Source organism: Hibiscus syriacus, unplaced genomic scaffold, assembly GCF_006381635.1.
Source record: "Hibiscus syriacus cultivar Baekdansim isolate YM2019G1 unplaced genomic scaffold, ASM638163v2 tig00002169_pilon, whole genome shotgun sequence".
Lineage (NCBI taxonomy): Eukaryota > Viridiplantae > Streptophyta > Magnoliopsida > Malvales > Malvaceae > Hibiscus > Hibiscus syriacus.
This window is the reverse complement of record NW_024061913.1, coordinates 696811-718663: the sequence shown is the minus strand read 5'-3', so window position 1 is coordinate 718663 and position 21853 is coordinate 696811. Positions and strand designations below refer to the sequence as shown.

The 21853-nt window shown below is 32.2% G+C and overlaps 1 long non-coding RNA gene and 3 pseudogenes across 1 annotated transcript; 3 read left to right on the top strand and 1 right to left on the bottom strand.

Annotated features, from left to right (window-relative positions):
- The first annotated feature begins 3441 nt into the window (after window positions 1-3441).
- On the top strand, window positions 3442-6159 carry LOC120137836 (annotated as a pseudogene).
- A 321-nt stretch (window positions 6160-6480) lies between these two features.
- On the bottom strand, window positions 6481-7517 carry LOC120137745 (annotated as a pseudogene).
- A 10839-nt stretch (window positions 7518-18356) lies between these two features.
- Window positions 18357-20246, top strand: LOC120137826 (annotated as a pseudogene).
- Window positions 20247-20659: 413 nt separating this feature from the next.
- On the top strand, window positions 20660-21172 carry LOC120137772. Its single transcript, XR_005517454.1, has 4 exons — window positions 20660-20692; window positions 20789-20871; window positions 20964-20990; window positions 21136-21172. It is a non-coding gene; the product is annotated as an uncharacterized LOC120137772 (long non-coding RNA).
- Window positions 21173-21853: the final 681 nt, after the last annotated feature.

The following is a 21853-nucleotide window of genomic DNA, read 5'->3' as shown; positions in this document are numbered from 1 at the left end:
TTCGTGTAGATATCGATCGAAAGTAGAGTCCGGACAAGTCGACAAAGTAAGATTTATCTAGAGAGATAAGAGATTGGTATTGTCGAGTGAGACCAAGGTGATTACATGAAAGAATGTATAAGTTATTTTATGAAAGATTTATCGAGAGAGATAAGAGATTGGTATAGATCACTTGCGATGAGTCTAATTCTTATACTAGATTACATGAGTATATGAATACACATATGTTATTGCTATGATGCTTATATGTACATGAGTATATGCATATGTCTAGATGTTGGGTGCATCTCCATAAGTGATCTATGTGAATGCAATGTATGTGTAACAAATTATGTGATAATCAGTTATGTGATTATATGATCATAAGATATAAGACATGTGACAAGAGATATATGATTACATGAAAGTATGATATAAGCTATGTTAAAGTGATCTATGTGACTATATGTCTATGTGATACAATATATGTGACAGATATAAATGATAATGCTCATGTTACGTGATATGAGAGCTAGGGGTATAATTGGCGAGCTAGGGGTATAGTTGGCATGCTAAGAGTCGAGGGTTATATGCGGTCCTTCGGGACATTTCTATGTGGTCCTTCGGAACAATTTTAGATGCCACTCAGTGGAATTTATACGAGTTGTGGTGACAGCATTTGTGCATAACCTCAATGCACTCACATACCTTAAGTTCTCAGTAATGAACATGGGCACATAAAAGACATAAAAATAATGAATTTTATTATAAGATGACATGTTATTATTTGTGAAATGTATTACAGGATTTATGTGATATTGTATGTATTGTTTAGTTAATTGAATTATATGAGAGTTACGAATATTAGGTATAAGAGTATATGATTGTAAAAACTAATGATAAGAATGTGAATAATGATAATGATAGTATATGTTCATATAAGCATTGTGTTGTATAAAATTTCCATGCATTGTTAAGTAGTTAAAGTTTCTATTATTTGTTTACATGTCTCACTAAGTCTATGACTTAGCGTGTGAGTATTTCACACGTAGGATCCGAGAAGTTTGAAAGAGAATATAGGCATCGGAGACATCATAACTTCAGAGAAGATCAAATCAGAAGAATTTAACAGTAGGTTTCTCTGTTGTATTAAATATTGTTGGCATGTATCTAAAGGATTAAATTTATATAAGCTCTGAACAGATTTTGTAAACTTTTGATTTAATGTATGTAAATTATTCAGTATGTTTAAATTAACTCTAAAATTCTCCTCTATTTTATATAAGTAAATGATTTGAAAGGTCAATGTAACATATCAAACTCGTATTCGGGTCGGATACGGGTTGGGGTGTTACATATGAGATCAATCCTTTGATGATATCAACCCTTTGAGCAAAAAATGTCTAGAAACTCGACCTTAAAGTGCGAAAAATGATCAAGTAAGTTTTTGAAAAGGTTCGAATACGTTGGAAAATATTTAAAACATATTTTTCAAGTGAATTTGGACTTTGATTTTTTTTGATAAATTCGATTAAGTCCAAAATCAATTTTTCAATTTATTGTTATATCAAAATCTTTATTCATCAATCTCCCCCTTTTAATATAACAAACTCTCTAAAAAATTGTTTTTGAAAAATGTTCTCTCTATGAAAAATAATAAAAGGATTTATAAATTAAAAAATTAAGCTCTAGTTTTAATTTGAAAAATCATTTTCCAGTTACTTCTCCTCTTTTTTGTTATATGAAAAATAATTCACAATGTTAGTACAATATAACAAGGAGATAAAGTAAAAAAAAAAACTAGAAAAAATTAAACACATATGGAGAATTATAAATGAATCATAAAGGTACTTTAACATAAATAGATAAATCCATACAAAATATAAAGTACCAAGTCATAAAATTGTAAATAATCAAATAAAAATATTCAAGTACCAAATACCAAATAAAACATCAATTATCCAAACATCATAAATGTAGCAAGGTCTAATGACATGAAAATTATATGATATGCATGCATGAACTAAGATGATGATGAAGGAGGTTGTAAAATTACACCTTATCCTCAAATGTTAGTAAATCTAGTGGATTTAAGGAATCCTTACTACGGATGCTAAAGTAGTGAATGTAGACTTTGGTTTAGAAAGTCGAATCACTCTAAATTCTTTGTGCGAATTTTATTTTTCGGTTACTTCCACCACTAAGATTTTAAAATGCCAATTCACCCTCTCTTAACTATTTTCAATTATTCGATAAAGGTAAGTGTTTATGAAATGAGTTTGTTTATTGTAACCCTTTTTAACATTTTCAACTGTGCGTAAAAAATATTAAAGTAATAAATGAGAAATAATACGTTTGTAGGAAGACCGCAGACCTTGCTAAGAATTGCAAAGAATGAAAGCATGTAATGCCTTTAGACATTGTTGTCTCTTCTATGGTAATTTAAAGCTTCTTCAGTTCCCTTTTCTTTTTAGAAGAAGATATGAGAGATACGTGAATTTTTTATAATTATCAACTCAGACTTGTATTGATGAATTAAAGGATATTAACATTTGAGGGATTTATATTGGACGAACCCATAACGTAAGAGATTAAACGCATTTAAACTGGTTATTAAAATTGAACAGACAAAAAAACAAAGAGAAATATTTTTATAATTTATTTTTTTTATTGAAAAAATAACATATAAATAATAATAATAATAATATTATTATTAACTTAATTTGTACGAACTACCTTACCTTAGGGGTAAAAAAATTATTATTGTTCCTAGATTATAGTTCAAGCACCAACGATTACAATCGAATTGAGTTTATCTAATTTAAGTATTAATTGAATTTTGATCCAATCAAACTTGAAAGTTCATAATTTATCTCGTCTTATTCACAGCCATACGTAAACTAACTCGGTGGAACTCTCATCATAAATCCTATGAGACTAAATCCCAAATTTGGGAAGAACAAGAAACCAAAATCAGAATTCAACCCTTTTGCTTTCGGTTTTCAGATTGTATTTGGTTAACTTACCTTTGATATTCCTTTTACTGCTACATCTGGATTATGCGTTGCATCTAAAATTCAATTAATTGAATATTATTGGAAGTTGTTTTCTTTCTAAAATTATCACTTTTTATACTGTTCTGCAGCTGCATTCAGAAACTCATCCGATTTCTCTGGTAGATTAGATTCCCAATGTGTACTCTGCAGAACTCGGTTAAGTCAAAACCCTAAATTTCCCTCAATTTTTCACAATACACTACCTATCCATATCAACCTCTACTTGTAGAAGTATTCAGTCCATTTTTTCATGAATTTGTTATATTTTGCATCAACTGACCGTCTGCAATTCAATTCAATTGCTCTTTTACATGAATAAATTAATTTTTGAATTTTTTGAGCTTGTTGGGGTCTATAGTTGAACTCACTTTTTGGGGATGCTAATTTCATGTTTATAGATATTTGCTTTCCTGGGTTTTAATGAAATTGAACGAATGGAGTGTTTATCTTGTAAAGGGTATGACTTCAAAAGAAATTAACGTAAGATCCACTTCAGAAAAGAGATGAGTATATCCTCTCGTTTAAGCTCTTAAGTATTAAGAAATAAACCGGCATGAGTTAGTTCAAGTAATAAGCAGTTTGATTCTGTTTAAGCAAAGCTTTAAGTTTGAGTCCTAGTGTATGCAGAAAATTCTTGTTGGAAGACTCACCCACCAAAAGCAAGTGTGCGACGCGTGTCGATTGTTAGGTTTCTGAACTAAATCTTTTGATTTTACAATTGGTTTCCCTTTTTCTTTTGTTCATTGGATTGCAAGAGAACTGTTGAACTAATTGATGCAAAGTTTTAGCTGACTCTATTTCCATATGTAATGGGGTGAGTAATGGGGTGAGGGGAGGTAGGGTACTAAGCTGCCCTCAACACCAGGTTTAGAGTAGCTTCCGTGGAAGATCTCCGGCAGTCAGAATTATAAATTGCCTACCGTGGGGCTCGATCCCAAGACCACAAGATTAAGAGTCTTGCGCTCTACCAATTGAACTGAATGGGTAATTCTAATTGATGCAAAGTGAATGGTATAAAAACATGGTTGTCAAACAATAAATTTGCTGGTAGCTAAGGATTTCCTACTGTACTGTGAGAATTGTTTAACTTATGGTCGTCAGGGTAGGGTAGGGAACTGCTAATACATACATTTCAGGTATTCTACAGGTCTGATGATGGCTGACTTACCGGGTTATCTGCTGCTTACGGACACGAAAACTTGCAGTTTTGGCAATTTTAGTTTCAGGAGGAATTGTGTTGCAAATCTTGGTTAGCATTGCATTTCTCTGTTAATTAAATACTTTTGCAATGTTTTGCTCAAAATGTTTCATATTACTTCTTTGATCTGATATATTGTGTATGGTGTGTTAGGCATGTGGTCTGTACAATAATTGGTGGCCAATGCTGACTGGTAAGTGAATGTAAAGCTTATAATCATGTTTTTCTGTTTCTAATCATTTACTTCTTCTCAAATGAATTTTGTTAGTTCATTTAATAAGGTTTAGATTTTAAAATTTCGACTTTGCAACTTTTCCATGGTTGCCTATATTACTGATGGAATTAAGAGTTGCATGTCCTGGACATATACCTCAAAAGCTAATGGTAGTATTTTGATTTAGAAGCATATCATGAAGACAATTGATCTTCAATCTATGAAGTAAATATCTTAAGATTCAACTGAATTCATCATCCAGGAACATGCATTATGCATGCAGAAATGTGTCATCTGTACAGCTCTTTCGGGTTAATATCTTTCTTGTTCTGTTACTCCACCCTCATTTTTTCAATGAGCTCACTTGTTTATTGCTTAAATGCATACTAGCATAATGTATGTCTTGAAGTGTGCGTACAAGCAGGGAGGCTCGAGATTTTCCTGTCACTTCTTTTTATTCAAAGAAGAAAAATCATATTGCTTCATTTAATCATATGCTGACATGTTGCATTGCTGTTGCAGTAATAATGTCTGTCCTCCTTCCAATGCCTTTGATGTTTCTTGCTGGCTCAGACTGTTATTCTCTTTCATCTTAATCTGACAATGGGTAACTTTTTTTTTTTTGCCTTAACTGTGGTAGTTACAAGATTTTATCGTCTTTTCCAGTTATCTTCATCATTTGACTCCTATTTTATTCGTAATTTTACGAATTGCATGTCCAACTCAGTTGATAGAGAGCACAAGGCTCTTAATTTTGGAGTCGTGGGATCGAGTCAGGCATTTCATAAATTCGGAGGTCTCCTACGGAAGCTGCTCTCAACCTGGCGTTGGAGGGCAGCCTACTATCTTATCTCCCCCTTACCCCGTTACATATGGGAATAAGGGTAAGCTAATTTTTTATTCGTAATTTTAACGTCTAACAGTTGGGTGACTGCAACAAAGTTCTTGATTGGAGCTTCTTCAATTGGAAGCATTGCTGTACCAGCTATCCTAAAGAATGCTGGAGTTATCAGTTGGGGCGCATTGGTGATGGAACTTCCATCGTATTTCATATTTTTACAAGCCATTCTGGTTTATATTCGAATGAATGATGATGGTGATGACTACAGTTTATATTCGAATGAATGATGATGGTGATGACTACAGTTACTTCTGAAAGATGACTAAATCAGTTCCCATCAAAAATCATGTGAAGCACAGTTAAAATCCATTCAGAGGAAGCTACTCCTTTCCTATTTTGACAAGCTTCATCCCATGTTTGTTTTTGTATAGTTATTGGATCATATAATGATAGCCATTATTGTCTTCAAACATTTGTTAAACTAAAGAAAAACAACAAGAAATCCGGCTTATGCTAGAGTTATCATTATATGCTTATTGTCTAGAGAAAACCTAGTTTGAGTTCCCAGAATTGTCCAGTTCATTCATTGTCAAAAGACACCACGAAATCGAGGAGTGTTGATTTGCTTCCCTGCAGAGCGTCCCATTGACAAGGCTCGAGCTCATCGAAACAGGGCAAAATGCAGCTACTGTTAGTTACCTTGCATGCAGTAGCAGCAGAATTCGAAGACCGACACTCCTGGGTCTTGGAACTTAAACAGCGTATTTCGGGGCATCATTGGACTCGGGTGTTGTTCGGGTTTGAGGTTTCGAGTTGCCAAAGAACCAAGATTAAAGACCCATGGTTGTTGACCAAGCTTTTTGACGCCTGAATGGATTTGGAGAAAGGAAATCGGCTGGATTTACTCAGAGCATGGGATTGAAAAACTCGGTTAATAACTGAAATTATAAATTTAAAAGTCAAATAAGGCCAAATCTATGATAATCAATATACCGATCCATAGAAACACATCACAATCTCAATAACTGAAAAGAGTAAAATCTCACTGCCAAAGATGAAGCCTGAAGTCAAAGGATCAAATTCATGTAAAAGATAAGAGTAATCTCAATGCCAAAGATGAAGCATGAAGTCCATATATGTGAACAGAACTGAAAAGAGTAGTAATCTCAATGCAAAAGGCTGTCAAAGATTAAGCCTGAAATCCTCTTAAAACATGTCAAAATTCTGAAAAGTAAGAAACCCTTAAAATTTCCTCAATTAGCAGCTTTGGAGCTCCTAAAATCCTTTTTCAACTCAGCAACTCTCTTGATACAAGCAGCCTTGGATTTCCCCGGCACAGCAGCAGCAATCTTCTCCCACCTCATGGCCACATCTTTAGGAAAAGCTTTCAAAGCATTAAGCAAAGCAATGTCTTCCAATGAATTCCATACAACTGCTCCACAACTGCTACTGTCTTGATTCCCATGGCCTTCATCGTTGATTCTCGTATCAACGGCTTCCTATTCTTCAAAAACTTGACATATGAATCAGCATCGTCCACCTTTTTCTCTCCCAATTCTTTTGTTTTCTTTATCACACTTTCCATTTTATGTTTCCAGTTAAAGGCTGCAGCTATAATCTCCCATCGACCATGTTTCCCGACCGGATTCTTCGCCATTTGTTTCTTCAACATTTCCATATCTGCCTCACTCCATTCCTTTTCCCCTCCATCGGAATTGTTCCCGAGATCTTCCTTTTTCGACAACCCAATTGAATCTTTACTTTTCACCTTCAAATTCGGAAATCCATTCGCGTCTTCAGCTAAAGAAGCGCGGTTTCCACTGGGTTCATCGACTTTATCAGCCTTTGACCGTCTATGGGAAGATTTCTTCTTATATTCAGGCTCGGGTTGAGGCTCTTGATCGATGGGATCAGGGATGATGGGTCCAACACCAACGCGAATGTCCCCGCCGGTGAGGGAAGGAGGGGCGAAGGGGCCGATGAGGAGGGAGAGAGAGAGCCAGAAGAGGATGGATTTGAAGGGTTCGTAGTCAATGGAGAAGAAGGGAATAGATTGGGAGGGAAACGAAAAGCAAGAATTTTGAGGGTTTTTGTGGGATCTTTTCTTGGGATGAAGAAGAGGGTTGATGACGTGATTGGAAGAGAAATCTGGGTCTGGCGTCCTCATCTAAAAACTCCATGATTTTTCCTGTAATTTTTCACAGGCAGCGGCAATGTCAGATGGCTATATAGGAGAGAAGGCCAATGTCCGACTTTCTATATTTATTGAAGCGGGTATAATTGATAAAAAAAGAAGTAATCGCTTAAAAACACTACGGATAATATTATAATCCGAAACTATAAAGCTTATAAACAGGAGTAATATAACAAGTTGCAATATAATGTTATATAAAGTAAGAAAATAAATTATTAACTGTAAATATTATGAATACTTATGAATACTATGAACATTTGAAGTTGCTTCGAAAATGTTATCATAGTTGGCTAATGGAGTGTTGTCCTAATATAAGAAAATAAGTTTAAAACTAAAAATGTTATGAACATATATAATAAATAAAGTTGTGTAGAGTAACGCCATGGTTCAATAATAAAAGAGGTTCTAATTTGGAATGTTAATACTTTTAAGAATAAAATAGGTTGCACCGAACATATTATCAGAGTTTAAGTTGACAAAACCTTGGATTATCCCAGTATAAGAAAATAAGTTTAAAACTGAAAATGTTATGAACATTAAAATTAAAAATGTTATGAACATATATAAGAAATACGGTTGCAACCAATAATATCATGATTTAATAATAAAAGAGGTTCTAATATGGAATTTTTAATACTTTTAATAATAAAATAGGTTGTCCCGAAAATGTTATGAGAGTGTAAGTTGATGGAAGATTATCATAACATAAGAAAATAAATTCCAAACTAAAAATGTTATGAACATATATAAAAAATATGGTTGTGTCCAATAATATCATGATTCAATAATAAAAAGATTGTAATCTGGAATGTTAATATTTTGTTCAATAAAATAGGTTGCGCAGAAAATGTTAGCAGTGTTAAAGCTGATGGAACCTTGGATTATCCCAGTATAAGAAAATAAGTTTAAAACTGAAAATGTTATGAGCACATATAAGAAATATGGTTTTGCACATTAATTTCATGGTTCAGTAATAAAAGAGGTTGTAATATGAAATCTTGATATTTTTAATTATAAAATAGGTAGCACAGAAAATGTTATCAGAGTTTAAGCTGATGGAGCCTTGGATTATCCAGTATAAGAAAATAAGTTTAAAAACGAAAATGTCATGAAAATATATAAGAAATACAGTTGCAACCAATAATGTCATAGTTCAAAATTAAAAATGTAACACCCATCTCCCGTATATCTTTCCGAACACGAGATACATATGTCACATCACTTTTAAAATAGTTCCTCATTTGAAAACCCATAAAAAAATTTCTTCGATTTCTGAAAACATAACATTTAAGATAAAACAAAACATTGATTGTAATCTGCTACAAAGTTCTACTTAATAAAAATTCAGAGCACTTTTAATACTTTAATTACATGTCAAATAAGTTTTCCAAAATAACTAGATTGCCCCATTATCACTGATGAGTCAACCTGAAATGATGATTACTGCTGCTACAGCTGCACTCCTTAATTGGTTATTCTCAACCTTTACCTACGCGTGGAAGCAACACACGTTAAGCATTTACTTAATGAGACATAATCTTGTAAAGAACATTAAGGCATACATAAGTATATCATGTTTATTTGATTTCAAACAAATTCGTATTATCCATAAGGATTAACTAAGTCCCTTTTATTGAAACCAAACTCCATTCATACTATTATCATAGCATCCTTTCATGCATTTTTAGTTATGGCATCCTTTAATGCCTTAATGCATCCGTTCATGCATTTTCAGTTATGACATCTTTTCATGCCTTAATGCATCCGTTCATGCATTTTTATTTAAGGCCAATGTCCGACTTTCTATATTTATATTCTCCTATGAAGCGGGTATGATTGATAAAAAAAGAAGTAATCGCTTAAAAACACTACGAATAATATTATAATCCGAAACTAGAAAGTTTATAAACAGAAGTAATATAACAAGTTGTAATATAATGTTATATAAAGTAAGAAAATAAATTATTAACTGTAAATATTATGAATACTTATGAATACTATGAACATTTGAAGTTGCTTCGAAAATCTTATCATAGTTGGCTAATGGAGTGTTGGATTATCCTAATATAAGAAAATAAGTTTAAAACTAAAAATGTTATGAACATATATAATAAATAAAGTTGTGCAGAGTAACGCCATGGTTCAATAATAAAAGAGGTTCTAATTTGGAATGTTAATACTTTTAAGAATAAAATAGGTTGCACCGAACATATTATCAGAGTTTAAGTTGACAAAGCCTTGGATTATCCCAATATAAGAAAATAAGTTTAAAACTGAAAATGTTATGAACATATATGAGAAATACGGTTGTGCCCAATAATGTCATGATTTAAAAATAAAAGAGGTTGAAATCTGGAATGTTAATATTTTGTTCAATAAAATAGCTTGCGCTGAAAATATTATCAAAGTTTAAGCTGATGGAGCTTTAGATTACCCGAGTATAAGAAAATAAGTTTAAAATTAAAAATGTTATGAACATATATAAGAAATACGGTTGCAACCAATAATATCATGATTTAATAATAAAAGAGGTTCTAATATGGAATTTTTAATACTTTTAATAATAAAATAGGTTGTCCCGAAAATGTTATGAGAGTTTAAGTTGATGGAAGATTATCATAACATAAGAAAATAAATTCCAAACTAAAAATGTTATGAACATATATAAAAAATATGGTTGCGTCCAATAATACCATGATTCAATAATAAAAAGATTGTAATCTGGAATGTTAATATTTTGTTCAATAAAATAGGTTGCGCAGAAAATGTTAGCAGTGTTAAAGCTGATGGAACCTTGGATTATCCCGGTATAAGAAAATAAGTTTAAAACTGAAAATGTTATGAGCACATATAAGAAATATGGTTTTGCACATTAATTTCATGGTTCAGTAATAAAAGAGGTTGTAATATGAAATATTGATATTTTTAATTATAAAATAGGTAGCACAGAAAATGTTATCAGAGTTTAAGCTGGTGGAGCCTTGGATTATCCAGTATAAGAAAATAAGTTTAAAACCGAAAATGTTATGAAAATATATAAGAAATACAATTGCAACCAATAATGTCATAGTTCAAAAATAAAAATTTAACACCCATCTCCCGTATATCTTTCCGAACACGAGATACATATGTCACATCACTTTTAAAATAGTTCCTCATTTGAAAACCCATAAAACAATTTCTTCGATTGTCATAGTTCAAAATAAAAATTTAAACACCCATCTCCCGTATATCTTTCCGAACACGAGATACATATGTCACATCACTTTTAAAATAGTTCCTCATTTGAAAACCCATAAAACAATTTCTTCGATTTCTGAAAACATAACATTTAAGATAAAGCAAAACATTGATTGTAATCTGCTACAAAGTTCTACTTAATAAAAATTCAGAGCACTTTTAATACTTCAATTACATGTCAAATAAGTTTTCCAAAATAACTAGATTGCCCCATTATCACTGATGAGTCAACCTGAAATGATGATTACAGCTGCACTCCTTAATTGGTTATTCTCGACCTTTACCTACGCGTGGAAGCAACACACGTTAAGCATTTACTTAATGAGACATAATCTTGTAAAGAACATTAAGGCATACATAAGTATATCATGTTTATTTGATTTCAAACAAATTTGTATTATCCATAAGGATTAACTAAGTCCCTTTTATTGAAACCAAACTCCATTAATACTATTATCATAGCATCCTTTCATGCATTTTTAGTTATGGCATCCTTTCATGCCTTAATGCATCCGTTCATGCATTTTCAGTTATGACATCTTTTCATGCCTTAATGCATCCGTTCATGCATTTTTATTTATGACATCGTTTCATGCCTTAATGCATCCTTTGAAGCATTTTTATTTATGGCATCCTTTCATGCCTTAATGCATCCATTCATGCTTTTTTAGTTATGACATCCTTTCATGCCTTAATGCATCCGTTCATGCATTTTTAGTTATGACATCCTTTCATTCCTTAATTCATCCATTCATGCATTTTTAGTTATGTCATCCTTTCATGCCTTAATGCATTCGTTCATTCATTTTCAGTTATGGCATCCTTTTAGGCCGTAATGCATCCGTTCATGCATTTTTATTTATGGCATCCTTTCATGCCTTAATGCATCCCTTCATGCATTTTTAGTTATGGCATCCTTTCATGCCTTAATGCATCCGTTCATGCATTTTTATTTATGAATCCGGTTTAGAGAAGTTCATACTCTAAAACTCATTCATAATATTCTTTCCATACATATAATGATAACATAATCAATACTATAAAACATACCTAAATTTAAACATTCTAATTTGAATCTTCTTCATTTCAAATAATTACAATTAGGTACTCACCTGATAATCCCCGCAATTAAGATGTAGAGATGTCTGGCTAATCAGCAACTTTATCTTTCCCCATTTTCTTGTAGATTCAGGAGCTTGGTTATGATCTACACAATCATCCATTCAAGACATATACCATACCAAATGGTAGTATATTCTCTAACATTTATACTTCAATACTTAAAAGTACTATTCTTTCTATTTCTAGAGTAATTTCAATTTATCATATAGTTCTAAGCTCATTAGTATCGATACTTCTACCATGGTATCGATATTTTTATACTATAGTATCGATACCCCTTTCAATATCGATACCATTTCTATATTCTGTGTTGCATGGTATCGATACTCTTCTCTTAGTATCGATACTACTATACTATGGTACCGATACTCCCTTTCAGTATCAATACCATTTTGACATTCTAGATCCATGGTATCGATACTTCCCTACCCCATCAGTATCGATACTAGTTGCATCGGTACTGATACTGTTCGTCCAATTTCTACATATTTACACCTACAATGTCGGTACTGTTCATGCCTTAATGCATCTGTTCATGCCCTTTCAATAACCATGATATACTTATGTATGCCTTAATGTTCTTTACAAGATTATTTCTCACTAAGTAAATGCTTAACATGTGTTGCTTCCATGTGTGTTGACTCATTAGTGACAATGGGGCAATCTAGTTATTTTGTAAAACTTATTTGACATGTAATTAAATTCTTAAAAGAGCTCTGAATTTTTATTAAGTAGAACATAGTAACAGATTACAATCAATGTTTTGCAATATCTTAAATGTTATGTTTTTAGAAATCGAAGAAAAATATTATGGGTTTTCAAATGAGGAACTGTTTTGAAAGTGATATGACATATGTATCACGTGTACGGAAAAGTATATGGGAGATAGGTGTTACGTTTATTGGTATCAGAGCTACAGGTTTAGCCGATTCTCAGCTGAAGTTGGTTTTATTTTAAAATAGAAAATTGATTACATGCCATAAAGATTGTCAGTGTTACTGGTATGGTGTCATTATAGTGAAATTGATGACACTGCTTACAAATTATAATGTTATTATTATGTATGTCATAATAAATGTCAGAATCTTCGAATTCGCGAAGAGTTGGGGAACAAGATATGCAAGAAGGAACTGATAGTGAAAGTTGTGAGGCTAATAGTAAACAATCTCTCCCTTCTAAAAATGCTAGTGCACCTGCACCGCAAGGGATTTCGGTAAGATATTGTTCGTCCAATTGCTAAAGAACAACCTGTCCCTTCTGAAAAATGCTAGTGCATCTGTTCATGCCAATTTCTACATTCATACTATTATCATAGCATCCTTTCATGCATTTTTAGTTATGACATCCTTTCATGCCTTAATGCATATGTTCATGCGTTTTCAGTTAAGTCATCCTTTCATGACTTAATGCATCCATTATTCCATTTTTATTTATGTCATCCTTTCATTCCTTAATGCATCCGTTCATGCATTTTTATTTATGGCATCCTTTCATGCCTTAATGCATCCGTTCATGCATTTTTAGTTATGACATCCTTGCATGCCTTAATGCATCAGTTAATTCATTTTTAGTTATGGAATCCTTTCATGCATTAATGCATCTATTCATGCATTTTTTGTTATGGCATCCTTTCATGCCTTAATGCTTCCGTTCATGCATTTTTAGTTATGGCATCCTTTCACTCCTTAATGCATCCGTTCATGCATTTTTATTTATGGCATCCTTTCATGCCTTAATGCATCCCTTCACGCATTTTTAGTTATGGTTTCATGCCTTAATGCATTCGTTCATGCATTTTTATTTATGAATTCGGTTTAGAGCAGTTCATAATCTAAAACTCATTCATAATACTCTTTCCATACACATAATAATAATAATACTATGAAACATACCTAAATTTAAACATTCTAATTTGAATCTTCTTTATTTTAAATAATTACAATTTGGTACTCACCTGATAATCCCAAAAATTAAGATGTAGAGATGTCTGGCTAATAAGCAACTTTATTTTTCCCCCTTTTCTAGCTAGATTCAGGAGCTTGGTTATGATCTACACAATCATCCATTCAAGACATATACCATACCAAATGTTAGTATATTCTCTAACATTTATACTTTAATACTTAAAAGTACCATTCTTTCTATTTTTAGAGCAATTTCAATCTATCATATAGTTCCAAGCTTATTAGTCTCAGTACTTCTACCCTGGTATCGATACTTCTAACTATGGTATCGATACCCTCTTTCAATATCGATACCATTTCTATTTCTGTGTTGCATGGTATCGATACTCTTTTCTCAGTATCGATACTACTATACTATGGTACTTATTCTCCCTTTCAGTATCGATACCATTTTGACATTTTGGATCCATGGTATCGATACTTCCCTTTGTTAGTATCAATATCCCATCAGTATCGATACCATTTGCATCGATATTGATATTGTTCGTCTAATTTCTACCTATTTACACTTATAGTATCGGTACTGTTCTAGCAGTACCGATACCATTGCCCAAATTTACCATTTTTCAGGTCGATTTTCACTTAATTTTCCCCTCTAATCTTATCATTTTACCTCCAACAATACTATTTAACTCTTCTTTATTTAACCAACTAACTTTACTTCATTTTTTCCACCTTTAACCTCTAACATCTTCATGGAATATCTCAACTCAAGAATCATATCATTTTTCTAAACATGTTTTTAAACATATCTTATGCTTCTAATCTCTTACTCAATCATTTGACAAGTCAATTAAACCAATGTTTGAGTGTAGGTAAACTAATTTAAGGTAGTAATGGTATGTTTCTCTCTTGTAATCAAGATCAACTTGCATCTATGCATATTAGGTTTTGAAGCATCAATCTTCGTTTAACCAGTCATATGGTGAACTCTGGATTAATTTGAAAATGTATCGATGCCTATATCAAAAGTATCAGTACATTTTTAGTATAGTGCACTATCTCAATATTCGAAGTAAATTGTATCGGACTAATCATGAAACGTAACGATATCATAAAAGTGAACATAAATTGAAATGTTGTATTAAAAATACATATCCATACTTTATCTATGTTGATCGTTACTCTGTACATAAATATAATATATGTATAGATTGATGAACTTATGATCCATATTTCTTCTTGTTTACCATATGGAACTTGAGTCCGACCTACGATGAATGTCTGAGCTTAGAGGTATAAGCAGCTCTAAACATTATTTGAAGTTGTTGATATGTGAAGCATATCTTAGCACACAGGTCTAGTAGATGTTACCACCAGAAGAGGATACCTTTGATAATAACGGGTTGCCATCACACCAAATAAACATAAATGATACCCGTTTGTACAAAATGAATGGTGAGTAGAGGTATGTCATTTACCATGTGAATGTCATAAGTGAAAAAACTTTGGCCGAAACCTTCCCTCACAGGTTAAGACATTGCTTCATGCTAAAAATGATATGCCACATAACTACAAGGCGAACTTTGGCGTATGGATCGAGTTAAACCACTTATCAATAACGAATACCTCAAGCTTTTCATGCCAACATAAGAGGATGCCTTATGGAATCCATAAATAATAAAAAAAAGATCATAAGAGAAAACATAGAAGTAGCAGTACAATAGAAATGGAGATTGGAAAGGAAACTTTAATTATGTTTGTGTGGAGAGGACATGGGTGGAAAAAGATCCTATTTATAGACTTTGGGTTACCTAAGAAACCCTTATCTTATATCTGACCAGTTTCTTTTACTTATCCTTAATGTATACAGTTTCAGGCTATAACTTAACCAGTTAACATAACAAGAAAGCACAACCTATAATGTTATCCAGAAAATTAGGTTTGTTTTATGTTTTTATAATATACACGGTTTTTGCATATAAGTTAACCAGTTATTAAAAGAACAAGGCACAACCTATAATGTTATCCAACAAACTAGTTTTGTGTAAGGTTTTCATAATATACACAATGACAACCTTTAACTTACCTAGTTAAAATAACATGAAGACGCAATCGGATATGTTGCTTGAGTAACTAGATTTTTTAATACTTTATAATAATACAATAAATCAGGTCAATCTTTTCAATATCGATACTTAATGCACGATGATCAATAATTTTGGTTAAAAATATTTATGATATCAGATGAAAATTTTAATACAAATGGTTAGAGTGTCGATGCTTTCATGTGAAAATTTTGGTAAATTACAAATTTAGTTTCTTTACAATTAAAGAATCATGATAGGCTTTTACTCACATGCACGATGTATTTAAAGTTGAACTAGGTTCACGAGAAAGTCAGAATTTGATTGATCAAGTAATGAAATCTTTATTGTGTTCCTCAAATTTCACGGGAAAGTAAGAAAGAAATTGATCTTTACTGTCTATGAAATGGAACATTTACTGTTACACAGTCACATGATTTCCTCAGTGTTACAATTGCAATGTATGTGTTGCAGCATAATGATATTGATATAAGACAAAAGGGAAAAATTATTACAACATATATATCCACAACCACAATCTTATAACACAATGACAAGCTTGCCACCTTAAATTGTAAACTCTTAACCATAACAAATAGCTAGAATTCTTCTAAAAGACTTCCAATTTATTTGTTGCAACAAAAAGCTATGGATATCCTGCAAAAATGAGAGAGAGAGAGAGATTTCTCTCATGCATAATCGACCGGGAGAAAAACTAATGTTGGGAAAAGATTGTAATTTTTTGGGTGTGTGTGACGTTACATGGGATGAAGATTATTTATCAGGTGGGCGGGAGGTTATTGGCAGGACGAGGAAATAGTTAAGATTTTTCCAATGAAAACAATAAAATTTAAATCATTTTGAAATTATCGATATTTATGTATTTAATATCAGTATATATGTACTAAATAGAAACCAATTACATTATAATAAAAAATGAATTTATATTAAATTTAATAATATAAACGGGTCATTCCCTGTAACCTAAATGTTTGACAATATTAAAAGACGCTACATGCATTGTTATAAATATAACCATATTTTTTCTTACATAACTATAATGAAAAATGCTTCACACATATAATTTAAATGGTTGACAATATAAAAAGGCGCTACTTGCTTTGTTATAAATTTACACGTTTTCTCTTACAGTTTCTTAATCAAAAAGGTTTCAAACTTATCAGGTAAATCATTGGCAGTAAAAAAAGGCACTACCTGTATTGTTATAAATATAACCATGTTTAGTCACACATATAACTTAAACGATTGACAATATAAAAAGATGCTACTTGTAATGTTATAAATTTAAGCATGTTTTTTCTTATAGTGCATTAATAAAATAGGTTTTTAACACATCACGTAAACTGTTAACACTATAAAAAGGCATTATATGTATTGTTATAAATATAACCATGTTTTGTATTACATAACCATCATGAAAAATGTTTGACACATATAATATAAATAGTTAACAATATAAAAAAGCACTACCTGTATTGTTATAAATTTAAACATGTTTTCTCTCATAGTTTCTTAATAATAAAGGTTTCAAACATATCAAGTAAACAATGGACACTATAAGAAGTCGCTACCGATATTGTTATAAATATAACCTTGTTTTGTCTTACATTTCCATAATGAAACATGTTCCACACATAAAACTTACACGGTTGGCAAAAGGTGATATATGTTGTTATATAAAAAGGTGCAAACCGGTTTGTTATATTAAAATCGATATTGATCATAAAACTATCGACACATTATTTGGAAAATTATGTGCACAACCAATCGAAATTAATTGTATTGGACGTTCCTTCAGAAGTTTTGGTATATTATAATTAACTTAAATTTCAAATAAAATATTCGAATTATATAGAAGTTTGATAAGCATGATATGCATATTGAAACACGTCAAATTCAAATTTATTACTAACATTAGTCGAATATAATATATTCGAATTATAAAAGTTCGATAATTATTCTATGCATATCGATACAGTGAAAATTATACTAGATTTGTATCGTTATGTTTTGTAATAGTGTAGTAGTTATAAGACAACAACATTGTCATCGTATTAAATGAACACACCACCAACCATTGTACTAACAAATAAATGGTGTCGTAAAACTTCAACAACCACAACATAATTCCCTACCTAATTCAGCAGGTCACTGGCTAGTTTATGTAAAAAAGAACCAATAATCACTACAAGAAAATATACTTTTAATGACACACACTAATTTATGACTTGCAAAACATGTGTGTCATAAAAAAATGTCATGTTTTTTAAAATCTGAATGATTTAGGACTTACAATAATGTGTCATATTTAATAGTCATAATCCAAAAAATTTGCAAAAACACGAAGTACACTTTTTTATTGTGTGTCATCTGTAAAGTCGTCTTTTAATTTCCCCCCATTATTTTTATCCTTTCCCGCTTCTTCCCCTCATAATCAGTTCACGCCTAATGTTTTGCACTCCTTTCATTCTCTCCTTTTCTCTCTAATGCCAAAACCCTATCTTGCTTTCTTTATTTTCCAGAAAGCTTCTCTCTCCGTGTTTTTTGTTTTGTTTTCACTAACATTCTTCAAATTATTTCCATTTCCTTTTTCTTTTCCCCCCTTCTAGTTTGTGGTCGGGGGTTCAAGTTTTTAAGATGGATATCGAGCAAAAGCAAGCCGAGTTCATCGATCACTTCGTTAAGCAAGTGTCGGCTCAGAAGGGGATGACCCTTGTTTCCGTTATCGTCGAAGCGATGTCTCATCCTTCACTCTTTGCCTTCTCCGAGATTCTTGCCATGCCCACCGTCGCTGAGGTAAAGACCTATTCCATTATCAGTTTCTTTTATTTTCTTTCCTCTACTTTCCTCAATCTGAGAAATAAAAGCCTTCATCAGTTATTTTTTGCTGCACATAGCTTAATAACATTTCTTCATGTTTCTTTTTCTGTCAATATAGTCTGGTGTTTTAGTTTTATTCATTGCTTCAATTTCAATTTGATGATTTAGTTTACTTGTAATTTATAAGAAACCTATATACCTTTGCAGCTTGACGAAACTGAAAACTCAGTGTACCTGGAGGTGCTTTGGTTGTTTACCCATGGCACATGGAGCGATTACAATAGTAAGCTGGAAAACATGTGTTTTATTGTTTGTGACAAGTTTGTGATGTTTTCAATACACTTGTTTCACTTGTACCAGTATTTTTTCTATTCGAGATAATTTGAAGATCATTAGTAGTAAACATTTATCACTACCGTGTAAATCTCTTCAAGATTACCAGTTTTACTCTTCTAAATTTTACCCTTCACTTAATTAATCCACTTGATTATTTCTATCTTTGATTGTTGTTATAGTTATTATTCACATCATAATGTGACCAACTCTGGCTGCTTAAACTATTTGATTAGGCAATAGTGGCAACCTTCCTCAACTGGTCCCTAATCAAGTTCTCAAGTTAAAGCAACTCACTCTCCTTAACACTTGCTGAGACGAACAAGGTATTGTAGTTGAGTTAAGAGGGCATTTGATAATCTAAATATGCTATAGTTGCCAGCCTCGTTCCATTGTAGTGGTTATAGTTATTTTGATATTCATTGAACGTGCCACTTTGACTTCGTAACGTGAAGAAACCAAGTCTTTAGAATATCTTGAAAAATTTTAATGCCTTTCTGAATTGTTTTATTCCACTTTCTAACTGAAATGGTTATACCCTTTATCTGAGAATGGCACTATCGGTTGTAAATGTTGGTTGCATCAAGTTCATTTACCATTTAAATATCTTGACCAGGTATTACCATATGATCAACTAATGCTGGAGTTAGATGTCACCAATGTTCGTGAACTTGAAGATTTTCTTATCAATGAGTGCATGTATGCGGTGGGTAGACTCCCGACTTAATTCTCTATTAATTTTTATCCTAGGTTTTACTCCATTATGAAATGCTTTAGCTACTGGAACGACCTTGAAAGGCTCTAAGAACCAATGGATGATTTTTATGCAATGTGTTGCATGTGAAAGAACTTTGCAGTTGTTTCTGTATTCATGTTTGTTTTTTTGGGACGATTAACTTTTAGAGTGGCCCTGCATTGTTCACAATTATTTCTACAGCTATTTGAACTTTCCTTTGGTGGTCAAATATACTGAAAGTGTGCTGATTTTTGTTTATTTTTCCCAACCTTTTTGTTAGGGTATAGTCAGAGGAAAGTTAGATCAGCTGCGAAGATGTTTTGAGGTATACTGTCATTTACTCTCAAGAATTTTCCTTTAAATTTATTTTTCTTCACTGATTAAAATCTTTAATATTTGTTCTGGAAGATCTAATTTTCTCTTGGGAGGGATTTGAGGCAAGGAGAACTTGGGAGTATGATAGAAACACTTTCGAACTGGCAATATCTCTGGTTCAAATAGAGCATTTCATTAAGTCCTTTGTCCATACTGCATTTATAGTTGCTACTGTGTGATTTTCTAATAAATTTATCGATTTGTTCATTAGAGCTATTTAGTCCAAGTAGACTGACATAATACAAAGTTGAATTTGATAAATTTGCAAGATCCTTTAATTGGAGCAAAGTGTAGAGCGATGTTTCAAGAAGGAGAAGTTGATGATAGGTTTTTAATGATTTTATTTCTTACAGTGGAATATCTCCGAAAGAATTCTTCGTGGAAATCGTATGTACTTAACATATTTGATTGTTTTCTTTTAGTTTTCTTTTATTTATTATTTATGTGGATTTAAAGACTGTTTCAGGTATCTTTATATGCTTCCCACCACTTTTGAGAATCCGTTATGGTTTACCGATGATGAGATGCTAGAATTGAGAGGAACAATCTTGTATAGAGCAACCGAATTGCGGGTAAATATAAGCATATAGTTTAACATTTCTCTTGAAGATGAAATGCATGTAATTTGACTACCCATGATGATGAAAGTTAGTGTAATTGTTTTATAGAAAAAGGATTTGATTTCTGTGTACGAAGATAAAGTGAAGGGTTTGGTAAAGAAACTTCTTGCTCTTGATGGAGTTTCAGAAAGGTCGGTATTAATTACATCGAATAAAGTAGGAATCAAGTGTGTTTATTTTCCTTTTTTCCAATTATCAATTGTTGTTAATGCTTCTTTTGCAGTGATGTCTGCTTTGAAGATTTCCTTTGGTAGGGATCTCCTCAAAATGAACTCTTTCTTATTCTCTCTCAAAATGGGGTGGGTGGGACAATGAAGGAGATTGACTATGATATGATGACATTCCTTGCACTTTGAACTTTGGTGGTTAATACTGCATGATTTCTGTAATGCTAGGGCGAATTCTATATTTTGGTCTCGTGCTCTAAACCTTTGATATGATCCGATTCAACGTCAAAAAATGGACTTGCATCTCTAACCTTTCACAATAATCAAAGGGGGATTTTTTTCAACTTAATCTTTCTTTATACCATAGTTATGACAATAGCTTACATACATTATATTTATAGTTATGATGATGATATTATGAATGTATGAAGTTATTGTTATGAAACACATATTTATATATTTATATTTTATATTACTTAGCTTATAAAAGCTTTCTTTTGTAGGTACATGTTCGACCACATGTTGGGAGCTGATTTAAAGCTAGCATGGGAGTCAATGAGCTAGGAAAACTTCCATAAGATGACTCGGAAGATCATGAAGAACAAATGATGAAAAGTTGTCAGCTGACCTCCGAGCTCATAGCTCACTTGAGCTGGACTTTTGAGCTAGCTAGAGACTTATTTTCAGCTGGAGAGTTGCACCATCATCTTCACCACATAGAGCACTACAAATATGGTCTAGGTCAAATTTTGTGAATTCGTACCTTTTCGCGAAGAGTTTCCAATCCGAGAAGTATCATTTCACAAGGAGCTGTCCTAAGACTCATTGACATGTATTGCATCTATGGCCAGCTCATCTTCAGCTCAAACATATGGGAAGTAGCTCAAATGATGAAAGGTTGCCTTTCACAAATGTGACCTTTCATAAATAGTTGCTGCCCCATGGA